Source organism: Suncus etruscus, chromosome 16 (assembly GCF_024139225.1).
Source record: "Suncus etruscus isolate mSunEtr1 chromosome 16, mSunEtr1.pri.cur, whole genome shotgun sequence".
Classification (NCBI taxonomy): domain Eukaryota; kingdom Metazoa; phylum Chordata; class Mammalia; order Eulipotyphla; family Soricidae; genus Suncus; species Suncus etruscus.
Genome location: NC_064863.1, coordinates 72,689,081 through 72,704,862, shown reverse-complemented (window position 1 = coordinate 72,704,862; position 15,782 = coordinate 72,689,081). Strand labels below are relative to the sequence as shown.

General features: G+C 46.5%; 1 non-coding gene and 1 pseudogene across 1 annotated transcript; one reads left to right on the top strand and one right to left on the bottom strand.

Moving 5' to 3' along the window:
• LOC126032207 (glycosyltransferase 8 domain-containing protein 1-like) overlaps positions 1-11,978 on the bottom strand; it is a 53,691-nt pseudogene extending 41,713 nt beyond the window's left edge.
• On the top strand, positions 8,019-8,126 carry LOC126033133 (U6 spliceosomal RNA). Its single transcript, XR_007504286.1, has one exon. It is a non-coding gene; the product is annotated as a U6 spliceosomal RNA (small nuclear RNA).
• Positions 11,979-15,782: the final 3,804 nt, after the last annotated feature.

Sequence of the window (15,782 nt, the reverse complement as noted above, 5' to 3'; positions counted from 1 at the left end):
TCTCCGGCCCCTCATCATTTTTTTAATTTACCAGACTGAATTCCTTTCTGCTTCCTTCTTCTTCCCTTCTTCCTCATTTCACCTAAAAATAGTTAGCCCATTGGGGATAGAGCAAAAGTTCAGTTGGTAGTGTAGTTGCCTTGCATGAGAACTAGACCTGGGTTTTATCCCCAGCATCCCATCCAGTCCACTGGCCCTGAGTGCAGAGCCAGGAATGACCCCCATGAACATCACCAGGTGTGACCCCCAAACCACACAAACACACACTAAATAAAATAAAATGGCCAGTTCCCTTTGAGCAAAATAGAAATGAATCTTAGCTCTTCCCACTGCTGTCTTATTTGCCAAATAAAATCTGTTGTTGCTTTCATGACCTGCTTTATATTTATTTATTTATTTATTTATTTATTTATTTTGGGGTATGCGGTCACACACAGAGATGCTCAGGGATTACTCCTTGCTCAGTGCTCATAAATCACTCCTAGAAAGCTCAGGGGAGGGGCCGGGTAGGTGGCGCTGGAGGTAAGGTGTCTGCCTTGCAAGCGCTAGCCAAGGAAGGACCTCGGTTCGATCCCCCGGTGTCCCATATGGTCCCCCCAAGCCAGGGGCGATTTCTGAGCACATAGCCAGGAGTAACCCCTGAGCGTCAAACGGGTGTGGCCCAAAAACCAAAAAAAAAAAAAAAAAAAAGAAAACCACTAATGTGGAAAGTTCTTTGCAGTCAGATTCAAAAAGCAGGTGTGGTGCCTCAGAACATTTCATATGCTTATGAATTATACATGCATTTAGTCCATCCATGTTTATAAAAGTACATGTTTGCATTTGCTTTTTCTCATTTCATTAACTTATAGATTTTGATATATTAGTTGTTCAAAATGGGTTTCGAGGAAAGGAAATCCAATTTATGACATTTCATCTCTAGAAGATAAGGATTTGGTTGACTAAATCCTTTGAGAATTCTGGGCAAAAATACTTCATCCAAATTCCTGCAGTAAGAAACTTGACCAAATTTTAACTCAATTCAACTCTGAACTAGGTGACTGGAAACATCTACCCCCTGTTTGATTTATTGTCTGGAAAAGTTCATGGGTACAGAATTTGCTGTTCATTCCAATTAATGTTGGCAATATAGGTCCCTGGATTTTCATCTCTTTTTGAGGGGAGGGCTATTGGAGTTACAGTAGAGTAGTTGAGGGTTGTTCCTGGTTCAGTGTCTTGCAGTGCCGAGATGGGGACCATTTCAGCTCCACAGTCTTGGGACTCCCTTTCTTTTTTTTTTTTTTTTTTTTTTTTTTTTTTGGTTTTTGGGCCACACCCGTTTGACACTCAGGGGTTACTCCTGGCTATGTGCTCAGAAATCGCCCCTGGCTTGGGGGGACCATATGGGACGCCGGGGGATCGAACCGCGGTCCTTCCTTGGCTAGCGCTTGCAAGGCAGACACCTTACCTCCAGCGCCACCTACCCGGCCCCGGGACTCCCTTTCTTAAATGATTTACCAAGGGCCCGAAGAGATAGCATAGCGGCGTTTGCCTTGCAAGCAGCCGATCCAGGACCAAAGGTGGTTTGTTTGAATCCCGGTGTCCCATACGGTCCCCTGTGCCTGCCAGGAGCTATTTCTGAGCAGACAGCCAGGAGTAACCCCTGAGCACCGCTGGGTGTGGCCCAAAAAAAAAAAAAAAAGATTTACCAAAAAAGGCCTTATGGCTATTTCCCAAGGACCCCAAAATCATTCATTGAAATGTAATTATCAGGAACCTGAGAGATAACCTGTAATTTCAATTACATTGAAATGTAATTATCAGGAACCTGAGAGATAATACAGAGGTTAAAGCATTTGCTTTGCACACAGACAATCCTGGATTGGTCCATAAGCACCATTAGGAGTGATCCCTGAGCACAACTGGGCTCGATCCCAAAACAAACAAAATCCACAAGATCATCAGAATGATCAGACATCTGTCTCCAAGTCTCAGTGGGAAGAGAATTCCTAACCAGAGCATTGCAAGTTAGCACACAACTAGCCTAACTGCCTTTGGAGTGACCAACCTTTCATCATTTGGGGGGGGGGCACACCCAGTGGCACTCAGGGGTTACTCCTGGCTATCTGCTCAGAAATAGCTTTTGGCAGGTAAGGGGGACCATATGGGACGTCGGGATTCGAACCAACCACCTTAGGTCCTGGGTCGGCTGCTTGGAAGGCAAATGCCACTATGCTATCTCTCCGGCCCCTCATCATTTTTTTAATTTACCAGACTGAATTCCTTTCTGCTTCCTTCTTCTTCCCTTCTTCCTCATTTCACCTAAAAATAGTTAGCCCATTGGGGATAGAGCAAAAGTTCAGTTGGTAGTGTAGTTGCCTTGCATGAGAACTAGACCTGGGTTTTATCCCCAGCATCCCATCCAGTCCACTGGCCCTGAGTGCAGAGCCAGGAATGACCCCCATGAACATCACCAGGTGTGACCCCCAAACCACACAAACACACACTAAATAAAATAAAATGGCCAGTTCCCTTTGAGCAAAATAGAAATGAATCTTAGCTCTTCCCACTGCTGTCTTATTTGCCAAATAAAATCTGTTGTTGCTTTCATGACCTGCTTTATATTTATTTATTTATTTATTTATTTATTTATTTATTTATTTATTTATTTTGGGGTATGCGGTCACACACAGAGATGCTCAGGGATTACTCCTTGCTCAGTGCTCATAAATCACTCCTAGAAAGCTCAGGGGAGGGGCCGGGTAGGTGGCGCTGGAGGTAAGGTGTCTGCCTTGCAAGCGCTAGCCAAGGAAGGACCTCGGTTCGATCCCCCGGTGTCCCATATGGTCCCCCCAAGCCAGGGGCGATTTCTGAGCGCATAGCCAGGAGTAACCCCTGAGCGTCAAACGGGTGTGGCCCAAAAAAAAAAAAAAAAAAAAAAAAAAGAAAGCTCAGGGGACCATACGGAGTTCTGGGGATTGAATCCAGGTCAGCTACCTGCAAAGCAAACACCACCCCTGCTATACTATTTACTCTGGCTTAACATTTTGCTTTGACTACCATGAACTAATAAAAGCATAATTCAACGCTTATCTTCAAATGAAAAATTAGAGGAACTAGTCTTGCCAAGATAAAATAGTTTAGGTTCTCACAAAGATCTACACTTACAATGGAATTATATCCTGGTAAGACCCATATTAATTGTAAAATGTCTAAATTTGGACCTGGAGAGATAGCTCAATAGTTTGGAGCAATCAATCTTCTATGCATATGGGAGATCTCATTCTGTTCCTAGTAACATATAGTTTCCCAAACACTGCCTTAAGTGATCCTAGAGCATGGATCCAAGATATTCCCTGTGTGCCTCCAAATATGGCCCAAAACAAATCATAAAAAGAAGTTGCTTTTGGGGAATGAAGAGATGGGCTGGCGTACTTCATGCTTTGATTGTAGGAAGCCCAGATTTAATCCCAATACCAAGTGGTCTCTGAACATCACAAGGAGCAACTCCCATCCCAGTAATGTTGAAAGAAGCTTCTAAGCACTAGTAGATATGACCCCAAGTCTCCCCTCCAAAGTTCTAAATTGAAAATGTGGGGGCCGGGCGGTGGCGCTGGAGGTAAGGTGCCTGCCTTGCCTGCGCTAGCCTAGGACGGACCGCGGTTCGATCCCTCGGCGTCCCATATGGTCCCCCAAGCCAGGAGCGACTTCTGAGTGCATAGCCAGGAGTAACCCCTGAGCGTCAAATGGGTGTGGCCCAAAAAAATGTGTTTAATACACCTAGACCAATTAATTACAGAGTTTAGCTTAGATTGCTTTAAATGTGCTCAGAACATGTAGCTGACAGTTGAGCAAATCATATAAAACAGTTACTTATTTACTTAGTTATTTTGGTTTGGAGCCTCACTTTGAGAAGGTTGAGTAGACAGATAGAGGTCGTACTGATGTATGAAATCATCACGTTGTATAATCTTTTTTTTTGGGGGGGTGGGGTCACACCCAGCAACGCTCAGGGGTTACTCCTGGCTCTATGTTCAGAAATCGTTCCTGGCAAGCTCGGGGGACCATATGGGATGCCGGGATTTGAACCACCAACCTCTGCATGCAAGGCAAATGCATTACCTCCATGCTATCTCTCCGGCCCCACATTGTATAATCTTACATTTATACATTTTTATGTTCAATTATTCCTTAATAAAATTAAAGTAATTAAGAATGGCTTTGTTAGAGGCCAGAAAGTACTTATCTTTCATATAGCTGACTCAGGTTCAATCCCTAACATCCCATGTGGTCCTCTCAGTCTCATCAGGAGTAATCTCAGTGCAAAGCTAGAGGTAAGCCCCAAGCCCTGCCAGGGGTGATTCCAGAACAAAACAAAACAAAACAAAAAATGACTGTTAGGGCCCGGAGAGATAGCACAGCTGCGTTTGCCTTGCAAGCAGCCGATCCAGGACCAAAGGTGGTTGGTTCGAATCCCGGTGTCCCATATGGTCCCCCGTGCCTGCCAAGAGCTATTTCTGAGCAGACAGCCAGGAGTAACCCCTGAGCACCGCCTGGTGTGGCCCAAAAACCAACAAACAAAAATGACTGTTAGAATTTGTATAGTGGTCAACTTGAATATTCATGTTGGATCACTGATTAAAGATTTGAAGGGGGCACATCCGATAGTGCTCAGGGTACTCCTGGATCTGCGCTAAGAAATTACCCCAGGCTGGGGGTGGTGGAGGAGAAAAGGAGGGTATTAATGGTGGGAAGATTGCATCGGTGAAGGGTGTGTACTTTTTTATGACTGAAACTCAATTACAAACAAGTTTGTAATTATGGTGCTAAAATAAAGATATTAAAAAAAATCATCCTAAGCAGGCTCAAGGGACCATATGGTATGCCAGGGATCAAACCAGGGTCAAACTAGGGTCATTTGTATGCAGGATCAATGCCCTCTGTTGTCTTAAATAATTAAGGATGGTGGTGGATGGCGATAGATGGTGAAGGATAGAGGCCTTTGTCCTTAGGCCCCGGCCACGTGGCTTCTTCCCCATCAACCGGTGGGTCTGGGGTTCAGGAAAGTGTCTGGTATTGAACTCACTCACAGGCAGGCATCAGGAAGCATCAGCTTTATTCATGCCCTATCCACCACATGTGTGGTCTCTATCATAACCGTTCAAGCACTAGTTATTCTTAGCCCTGCATCTTAACTCCTTTCAGCCATCTTCCTTTGACCTCCATGCTGGTCAAAGACCAAAAAAGGCAAAGACCCAGGGGTCTTGCAGGTAAGGTTACACCTAATTTCCAGTTCCCAAGACCCCTCCCAAAAAAGGGCGGGTCTCAGGTATGTACACCTAAATCCAGGGTGGAGTTACAGCCCTCCATTGTTGCGGGGTCCTGAAGCCCCCCAGGGGGGCCCGGCCAGCAGGAATTAGCTGGGAAGGCTTCTCAGACAACCGCACTCCTATTTTGCTGAGCAGAAGAGCAACCACACCTGTAAAAAATCTGTGAGAGGTTAATAATAAAGACCCAAGGCAGCGTCTCACTGTTCAAGGGTATCTTTATTGGCTACAGCTCCTTCTTATATAGTGAAGGAGAAGGGGGCAGTACAAAGGTGATGTCAGTCATACTTTTGGCGCGAAGGCCCATACAAGGCAAGGATATATTTCAGGTTTCAAGGAACAAAGAAAGTTAGGCATTCTCTAAATAAGGAAGTGGGCAGTGGGCTAGGGGGCTGGATGACCTTCAAGTTATGATGAACGTGCTGTTGCTATGGAAATTTCTAGTGACCTTCCAGCTGCATTCCTAATTGCTTAACTATCAGGAGGTGGTACAAGATGTGCCTGCCTCAGTGATCTTGAACAGACAATGTAGCATACACTTATTGATAACAGCCTAGTTCACTCCGGAATGTGGTCTTAAGGAGTGAGGCCTAGTTTCTGATAACGGTACCAGGCAGCTTTGCTCTCCTCCGGGCTAGAGTTAATTATATCCTGCAGCTGCACATTCCTTTCTCTTTAGCTCAAAAACTTACAGCAAGACTGCAAAATAGCTTTTAGGTGAAAAGCTGGAATATGGCAGAAAGAACAGCAAAATGGCCTCAAACAAGTCACAGTCCCCAACACATTGTGCTAACTCTCTGGCACCTAAAGAATTTTTTTCTAATGGATTGATCTTTGTGTGTGTGTGTGTGTGTGTGTGTGTGTGTGTGTGTGTGTGTGTGTGTGGTTTTTGGGTCACACCGGCAGTTATTCCTGGCTCCACGCTCAGAAATTGCTCCTCACAGGCACAGGGGACCATATAGGACGCCAGGATTCAAAACGATGACCTCCTGTATGAAAGGCAAACGCCTTACCTCCATGCTATCTCTCCGGCCCCGGATTGATCTTTGTTATTTAGAAAAATTTTCACTGATGGTATGAGGAAACACACTCTGTGACCATTTGAAATTAGTAAGAAGTTATTCCCATGACAGTATACTTCAAGGGCGGAGAAACCCTGTATCTCTTAGGCCAAGGGAATTCCCTCTCTAATTTCCCCCAATATTTACTGTGCCTATGCGGGACTGGGGAAGGGGGGGGCAGAAGCAGCACAAAATGATTTTTATTTATTTATTTTTCTTTGGTTTTTGGTTTTTTTGTTGTTTTCATTTTTATTGCACTTTGTTTTGTTTTTATTTCAGGACCATGGTTATTATGTAGTGCTTGTCTTTATTGCTATAGCGCTCATTGGATTTTTTGTTTGATTTTTCTTTTTGTATTGTGTTTTTCTTCCTTTTTCCCTTTCTTCCCTCAAACTGATGTTGAGATCCTCTAAGGACTCCAGCCATTTTAGGCTTGTTTGATTTTTTACCACATTTTATTGCTTTTCTTCTATTCAAATAGAATCGAATAACTTGAACCATCTTGCTCTGCCTCTCAAATTGGGGGTGAAATAATAGAGGGTACCAAGACCAAGCAGTTGTATGATCACTAAGTAGTAATAAAAATGATCGGACTTAAAAAAATGATTGGACTTAAACACCAAATCCAAAGCCAATGACAAAAGAATTGATCCCCAATCTATAACTAGTAGACACAGAGGGGACCACTTATACTAGCAGCCCAGGGATTAATGGAGGGGGATATGGGATGCAAGCTGGGAACGGGGGTGGAGGAAGGACAGCTTTGGTCATGGGAATTCCCTGATTCAATGTTAATATGTACCTAAAATATTACTGTGAAAGATATGTAATCCACTTTGATCAAAATAAAATTATGAAAAAAAATGAAATTAATTAAGAAGCTGACACAAAGATAAAATTGTATGTGTAAGGAACATAAAGAGAAAATGCCTCTGGTAGATATAGTAACAGTGAAAGACAATAAGAAGGGAGAATCAGGCCCGGAGAGATAGCACAGCGGTGTTTGCCTTGCAAGCAGCCGATCCAGGACCAAAGGTGGTTGGTTCGAATCCCGGTGTCCCATATGGTCCCCCGTGCCTGTCAGGAGCTATTTCTGAGCAGACAGCCAGGAGTAACCCCTGAGCACTGCCGGGTGTAGCCCAAAAACCAAAGAAAAAAAAAAAGAAGGGAGAATCATGGATATTTCTTACCTGGGAATGTACCAAAGTAAGTTTCCATAGGAGCATTTGATTTCAGAGCTTGGCTGATAAAGAGCCTCAGGTTAAAGATTCTTGGTGAAGCAAGCCAGTGTTTTATAGCAATGACCTGAGGCCAGATGACTTGATTCACTCAAGAGCATTTACCTTGCTGATGTGAGGCCCTGTTTCAGTTTCCATCAGTGCATGCTAATAGTAATGAAGAATGGTCTATATTGGTCTATATTGGTAGGTAAGACACCTACTGGCTCTCACAGGCATTGTAGACATAGAGCTAAATGTGTTATATGGCATGAATTATATATGCATGTTATTCACATGAGTTATATCATATTTGCTCAACATTTGTTGTGTCATAATACAAATCATTATTTCTATATCCTTTTATGAGGGAAAACTTGTAAAAATGCAAAAACAGACAAAACCCCATTATCTTTTGAAATTGTTTAATTTTTGTGCTTGGTTTGGCAGCACATATACTAAAATTGGAACAATACAAAGAAGATTAGCATGGCACCTGCACAAGGATGAAATTTTTTGTTTGTTTGTTTGTTTGTTTGTTTGTGGGGCCACACCCGGTGGTGCTCAGGGGTTACTCCTGGCTGTCTGCTCAGAAATAGCTCCTGGCAGGCACGGGGGACCATATGGGACACCGGGATTCGAACCAACCACCTTTGGTCCTGGATCAGCTGCTTGCAAGGCAAATGCCTCTGTGCTCTCTCCGGGCCCCAGATGAAATTGTTTAATGTTTACATTAATCCAGATGCTTTGTATATTTAATAGAGATACATACTATTGGATCCCAATTTAAGTAAGCAGACACATTATCCTAAAACAAAGACAGCTATATATAATATTTAATTAAGTATACCAATATTTTTCTTGGTTGGACAGTTATTCTTTTTGGGGGGGCACACCTGGCAGTGTTCAGGAGTTACTCCTGGCTCTATGCTCAGAAATCGCTTCTGGCAGGCTTGGGGGACCATATGCAATAATGGGATTCGAACCACTGACCTTCTGCATGTGAGGCAAACGCCTTACCTCCATGCTATCTCTCCAGCTCGATAGTTATTCTTTTTTTTTTTTTTTTTTTTTTTTTGGGCCACACCCGGCGATGCTCAGGGGTTACTCCTGGCTGTCTGCTCAGAAATAGCTCCTGGCAGGCACGGGGACCATATGGGACACCGGGATTCGAACCAACCACCTTTGGTCCTGGATCAGCTGCTTGCAAGGCAAACACAGCTGTGCTATCTCTCTGGGCCCGATAGTTATTCTTTTTTTTTTTTTTTTTTTTTTTTTTGGTTTTTGGGCCACACCCGTTTGACGCTCAGGGGTTACTCCTGGCTATGTGCTCAGAAATCACCCCTGGCTTGGGAGGACCATATGGGACACCGGGGGATCGAACCGCGGTCCATCCGCTTGTAAGGCAGACACCTAACCTGTAGCGCCACCTTCCCGGCCCCCGATAGTTATTCTTTATGCTGGTTTTATTTGACATAATAGGTCAACAGGCTATATAATTCACAAAAATTATACTATATACTATAATGTGTCTTCATCCCTTATTCTTTTATCTTACTTAGGTAAGAAACCTACTGGCTCTCACAGGCATTGTAAGCATAGAATGTCTTATTTTCATAGTGGAAAAATAATGATGTTATTTATTTATTTTTGGATTTTTTTTTTTTTGGTTTTTGGGCCACACCCGTTTGACACTCAGGGGTTACTCCTGGCTATGCACTCAGAAATCGCCCCTGGCTTGGGGGGACCATATGGGACGCCGGGGGATCGAACCGCGGTCCTTCCTTGGCTAGCGCTTGCAAGGCAGACACCTTACCTCCAGCGCCACCTACCCGGCCCCTTATTTTTGGATTTTGAGTCACACCTGGTGATACTCAGGGGTTGTCCTGGCTTGGGGGATCATATGGGATGTCAAGGGTTCAAACTGCGGTTTGTCCTAGGTCAGCTGCGTCCAAGGCTAATAATGCCTTACCACAGCACCACTGCTCTGGTCCCTATATTTTTATTCTTGATTTATTGATTCTGTGTATATTTTCCTCCACTTAAAATATCCATCATTAGGCCCTTCTCCCTGGCCTGGTGAGTGCTGGGAGGCTTGGCAGGCCCCCAGCCATCCTTGTCTTTTCCCCCTGACTCCAGGCCTTTCTGGTTGCCAGCTCAGATAGCCAGAAATGGGTTCAGGTGGATTCTTAGTGGTCCTCAGGTTCCCCTCTCCCTCCATACTCCAGTGGGGAGATGCATGGGGAGGAGGGCGGGCAGACATCTGGCTTCCGGTTTCCTCTTTGATTCTGGAGACCAGCTCTTGCCAGGTATGGGGTTTGGGGAGGCCCCATACCAGAGCCTTTCTCCCTAGCCTGGGGAGTGCTGGGAAGCTTGGCAGGCCCCCAGCCGTCCTGGTCTTTTTCCCCTGACTCCAGGCCTTCCCTGGGTGCCAGCTCAGATGGCCAGAAGTGGGTTCAGGTGGACTCTTAGTGGTCCTCAGGTTCCCCCCTCCCTCTGTACTCCAGAGGGGAGGTGCATGAGGAGGAGGGCAGGCAGACATCTGGCTTCTGATTTCGTCCTTGATTCTGGAGACCAGCTCTTGCCAGGTATAGGGTTTTTCCTCCCCTGGGCTTCAGTTTTTCCCTGGGCACCAGTCTAGTGCTCTCTCTAGGGGTCAACAGGCTTTCCCCCTATCTCTCCCTACACTAATGGTAATGCGCTCTGGGAAGAGGGCAGGCTGTTTTAGCACTGGTTAATATTGGGACAGTCAGTGGATATTTTTTCTCTTTGTTTTCATATTGATAGTATTGTGTGCATATATTCTTTTTTTTTTTTTTTTTTTTTTTGGTTTTTGGGCCACACCCGGCAGTGCTCAGGGGTTACTCCTGGCTATCTGCTCAGAAATAGCTCCTGGCAGGCACGGGGGACCATATGGGACACCGGGATTCGAACCAACCACCTTAGGTCCTGGATCAGCTGCTTGCAAGGCAAACACCGCTGTGCTATCTCTCCAGGCCCGTGTGCATATATTCTATATATCCATAATATCCATCTTGTATTGGGACCTTGATACTGCCCTACAAAGCTCATTTCTAATATTTTACTGCCTCAGTCCCAACCCTTACTTCCCCCCATCCTCCCATGTAGGTGCAGCTAATGACATGAAGCTCACCACATAGAATGATAAGTGCAGTTAGAGATATAACTACACTGAAAACTATCATAACAATGTGAATGAATGAGGGAAAAAGAAAGCCTGTCTCGAGTACAGGTGTGGGTTGGGTGCAGAGTAGGTAGATCTGGGAAATTGGTGGTGGGAATCCTGCACTGGTGAAGGGGGGTGTTCTTTACATGACTGTAATCATACAACTACAATTATATTTGTAATCACGGTGTTTAAATAAAGATAATTTAAAAAAAGATTAGGGTTAGGGTTAGTGTTAGTATTAGGGTTAAGGTTAGTGTCAGTGTTGGGTTTAGGATTAGGTTATGGCTAAAGTTAAGGCTAGGGTTAGGTTTAGGATTAGAGTTTAGTGTTAGTGTAAGATTTTAGGGTTAGGAATAAGATTAGGGTTAAGTTTACAGTTAGGGTTAGGATTAAGGTTAGGGTGAGGGATAAGTTTAGGTTTAGGGTTAGATTTTAAACAGGGTTTTGCAAATATCTTCTTTTGTATCTTTTGATTTAGTGAGTTTCTTTTTCACTGCTGAAGTTTTCTGATTTTGTTTTTATTTTGAGTCTACAACTGGCAATGTTCTGATGTTATTATTGGCTCTGTGTTCAGGTATCACCACTGGTGGAGTTCTGGGGACCCCGAGCGATGCCTTTGCTTGGCTCAGTGCTTGTGGGTTCTTCCCTGTAGGGCACTATAGTATATGGCTTTTTATAAAAACACTAAATTAAACCTTTTAATAAGAAACAGGTTTGCAAAGATTGTCTTTGTATCTCTTTTCTCTATCTTTTTTTTTTTTTTTGGTTTTTTGGGCCACACCCGGTGACGCTCAGGGGTTACTCCTGGCTATGAGCTCAGAAGTCACTCCTGGCTTGGGGGACCATATGGGATGCCGGGGGATCGAACCACGGTCCGTCTAAGGCTAGCGCAGGCAAGGTAGGCACCTTACCTCTAGCGCCACCGCCCGGCCCCGTCTTTTCTCTATCTTAAAGTTTATTTTTCATTTGGACAAATAACAATATTTTGTTGTTTTTGTTTTGGGGCCATACCCTGCAGTGTTCAGGGCTGACTTGTAGCTCTGAGCTCAGGGATAACTCCTGGTTATAACTCAGGGACAATTTCTGGTGCTGGGGATTAAATCCAGATGGCCACATACGAGACAAGAGCCCTACCCGCTGTACTATCACCCTGTCCCTGACAAATAAGAATGTGATTATTTTGTGGGAAGCGGGTTTGGCCCATGTCCGACAGCACCCATTGCTTACTCCTGGCTCTATACTCATAGATCATTCCTCGCAGTGCTTTGGGGGCTCAGGAATTGAACAAGGGCTGGGCATGTTCAAGGCAAATACCCTATGAACTGTACTATCACTCTGGCCTCAATTTGATTACTTTCTTTGTTGTCTTTGTTTTCACAAAAGATCCAAAATGATTGTCAACTTCAATTTTAGGCTTATTCTTAAGTCTTTGGTAGATTTTGATTTAGTTGTTATAAGATAACGACCTAACTTCATTCTCCACCTGCCCTCCATTTATTGAAAAAACTATCCTTGGCACTGGAGTGATAGGACAGTGAGTGGGGAATTTGTTTGCCTTGAACATGGCTGACCTGGGTTCAATACCCAGCATTCCATGTGGTACCCTGAGCACTGCCAGGAGTAATTGCTAAACACGGAGCCATTTAAAAAAAGAAAACGTTCTTCTTTCCAGAGAATAATGTTGACACCCTTTGTCAAAAAATCCTGAGTGCCAGGGAGACAGTTCATAGGACTGGAGGACATGCTTTGTAGTCCAGAGTTTCGGGTAAGGTCACAACACCCTGGGGTCATTCAGGAAACCTGTCTGGTTTTCTGAGCACTGAAGGGATTGACAGCATTTTAGGAGTCAGAAAGAACTTTGCTGAGTCACTCACAGGTGTGCTGAGAATCTCAGGGTGTGGCCCAAAACAAAGTTCACTTGAGCCTGTATTTGAGACTACAAATTATGTGAATCATTTTTCTTATCATCGTAATTTGGTAAAAATAAAGGCAAGAAGCTTAATTTGAAGGGAAACTATAATTATTAAACTAGACGTGGGTTGGGAGATTTGGGCCACACTCTGGGGTGTTCAGGGATTATTTCAGGCTCTGAGCTCAGGAATCACTCCTGATTGGCTCAGGGGATCACCAAGGGGTGCTGGAGATAGAACCTAGGGTCGATCTGAACCTTTACTTTTTTTTTTTTTTTTTTTGGTTTTTGGGCCACACCCGTTTGACGCTCAGGGGTTACTCCTGGCTATGCGCTCAGAAGTCGCTCCTGGCTTGGGGGACCATATGGGACGCCGGGGGATCGAACCGCGGTCCGTCTCCTAGGCTAGCGCAGGTAAGGCAGGCACCTTACCTCCAGCGCCACCGCCCGGCCCTGAACCTTTACTTTTTTATTAGCTTGCCGGACCAGAAAGATAGCTCAGAGGACTCAAGTGCAGAGTACAGAACACACAACATAGCACGTGGCTCAAGATCCCCAAATAAATAAGAAAAGGCAAACACTCAAAAAATCTCAAATATTCCTCTCCCACCATGGTGGGGTAGGGCCTGTTGATGGAAAGTTCTAGAAGAGACCGTGTCTGAACCAGTAATTGATTTTGTTTTGTTTTGTTTTGTTTTTTGTTTTTGGGTGGGAAGTCACATCTGACATTGTTCAGGGCTTTATGCCTGGCTTTACATCCAGGGATCACTTACTGGCAGGGCTCAGGAGACCACATGGGGTTGCCTGATCGACCTGCCTCTCCAATCCTGGGAATTAATAGGTTAGATTTTTTTTTTTTTTTTTGGTTTTTGGGTCACACCCGGCAGTACTCAGGGGTTACTCTTGGCAGGCTCAGGGGACCATATGAGATGCCCGGATTTGAACCACCGACCTTCTGCGTGCGAGGCCAACGCCTTACCTTCATGCTATCTCTCCGGCCCCCAGGTTAGTATTTTCAATGACAGTTGAGAAGCCAAAAAGGCAGCGGTTATTTTTGTTATGCTAACACTGTTTCTCTGCATATATAGGCTAGGACTCCCCGATCAGCAAGCAGGGCATACCCAGGCACTGTGCGCGCAAAGGTGAGTCACCTACTAGCAAAGATCTAAGAAGAATAAGTCATCGGACGAAGCCTCCGAGCGCCACCAAGCGCCACGCCCCCCAACAGCAGGCACGCCCCGCCTCCTGTCTCCGCCCATGAGCGAAGCGAGCCGTGGGCGGTGCGTCGGTCAAGCCCCGCCTTCTCCTCGGCTCAGACCCCGCCCTCCACCAAGGCCACGCCCCTTCCTGGGATCAGACCCCGCCCCGCGTTCGGCTGGGCCGGTACCTCCGCCCAGGTCCCGCCTCCTCCGTCGGCTCAGACCACGCCCCTCCACTAAGGCCCCGCCCCTCCTTGGGCTCAGACCCCGCCCCTGGTTCGGCTCGGCCCGCGCCTCCACCCAACCCCGCCTTCTCCCTCGGCTTAGGCCCCGCCCCTCCGGCTCGCGACCCCACCCATACCCCGCCCCTCCCTGGGCTCAGACCCCGCCCCGCGTTCGGCTGGGCCGGCGCCTCCGCCCAGGTCCCGCCTCCTTCCTCGGCTTAGGCCCCGCCTCTCGCTTTCCACTCAGGCCTCGTCCCTCGCTCGGCTCACCAGGCCCCGCCTCCTCCCTCGGCTTAGGCCCCGCCTCTCGCTCCGCTCGGCTCGCGCTTTCCACTCAGGCCCCGCCCCTCGCTCGGCTCCACCCAGGCCCCGCCTTCTTCCCCTCGGCTTAGGCCCCGCCTCTCGCTCCGCTCGGCTCGCGCTTTCCACTCAGGCCCCGCCCCTCTCGCTGCTCCACCGAGGCCCCGCCTCCTCCCTCTGCCTAGGCCACGCCCTCCACCTAGGCCCCGCCCCCGCGCGTCGGGATCCAGCCCGGCGCTGCCTGGCCCCGCCCCGGCGTGGCGCGGAAGGCGGCAGCATGGCGGGCGAGACGACGTCGGCGGCGCTCTCGGGCTTCGTGCTCGGCGGGCTCGCCTTCCAGCACCTCAACAGCGACTCGGACGCGGTGAGAGTCCGCGCGGGCGCTTCGAGAGCGGGAGGGCGCCCCCCAGAGGCGCCCCCGGGAGCCGAGCGGGCCGCGTGCCCCCTCCCCGCCCCCTTCCCGCCTCCCGGCTCCTCCCCGCAGGCTCCTGCGCGATGCGTGGCGTTGTTGTCGGGGTTGTCGGGGTGGGCGTCGGGCTGCCAGGCTCGGTGCGGTGGCACGTCTGGCTTCGCTTGGCCTCGGTGGCGGGTCAAGTGCAGAGGGCTCGGTGGGTGAAATGCATCCTCGGCATCAGGCATCACATTGCATTCTTACCCTCCCCGCCCCCGAATCAGACTTTCTGGGGGGGGGAATCCCTGAAGTTGCTTTGGGAAAGGAAGGATATGCTACAACTTTGATTTTTAAGGCATTCAAAACTAAAGCTCGGAAACACCGAGCCCAAAAGTACCTTCTTAGCCCAAGAGCTTCCTCTTAAGTTGCAGAGAGTAGCTATTAGTTTGCAGGTTCCTAAATAGAAACAAATACCCTGACTGAAAAGTATTTGCACCAGTATTTATAAGAGCTGAGATGATCTCTAAGCAGTTAGACATTACTTTGCAGATTCCTAAATAGAAATAAATACCCTGACTTAAAAGTAGTTGCACCAGAATTTATAATAGCTGAGATGATCTCTAAGCAGTTAGACATTAGTTTGCAGGTTCCTAAGTAGAAATAAATATCCTGACTTAAAAGTATTTGCACCAGTATTTATAATAGCTGAGATGATCTCTAAGCAGTTAGACATTAGTTTGCAGGTTCCTAAATAGAAATAAATACAAAAAAAAAAAAAAAGAAATAAATACCCTGACTTAAAAGTATTTGCACCAGTATTTATAACAGCTGAGCTGATCTCTAAGCAGTTATCATAACAACTCTGGACTGGCAGGAAATTTCTGTAGACCACTCACTACTTGTCCAGACTTGCGGTTCATAACTGCTAGTTTAGGAAACATCATAATGAACAAAGCCTTGCTGCTAAATCTGTCTAACTTTGTGC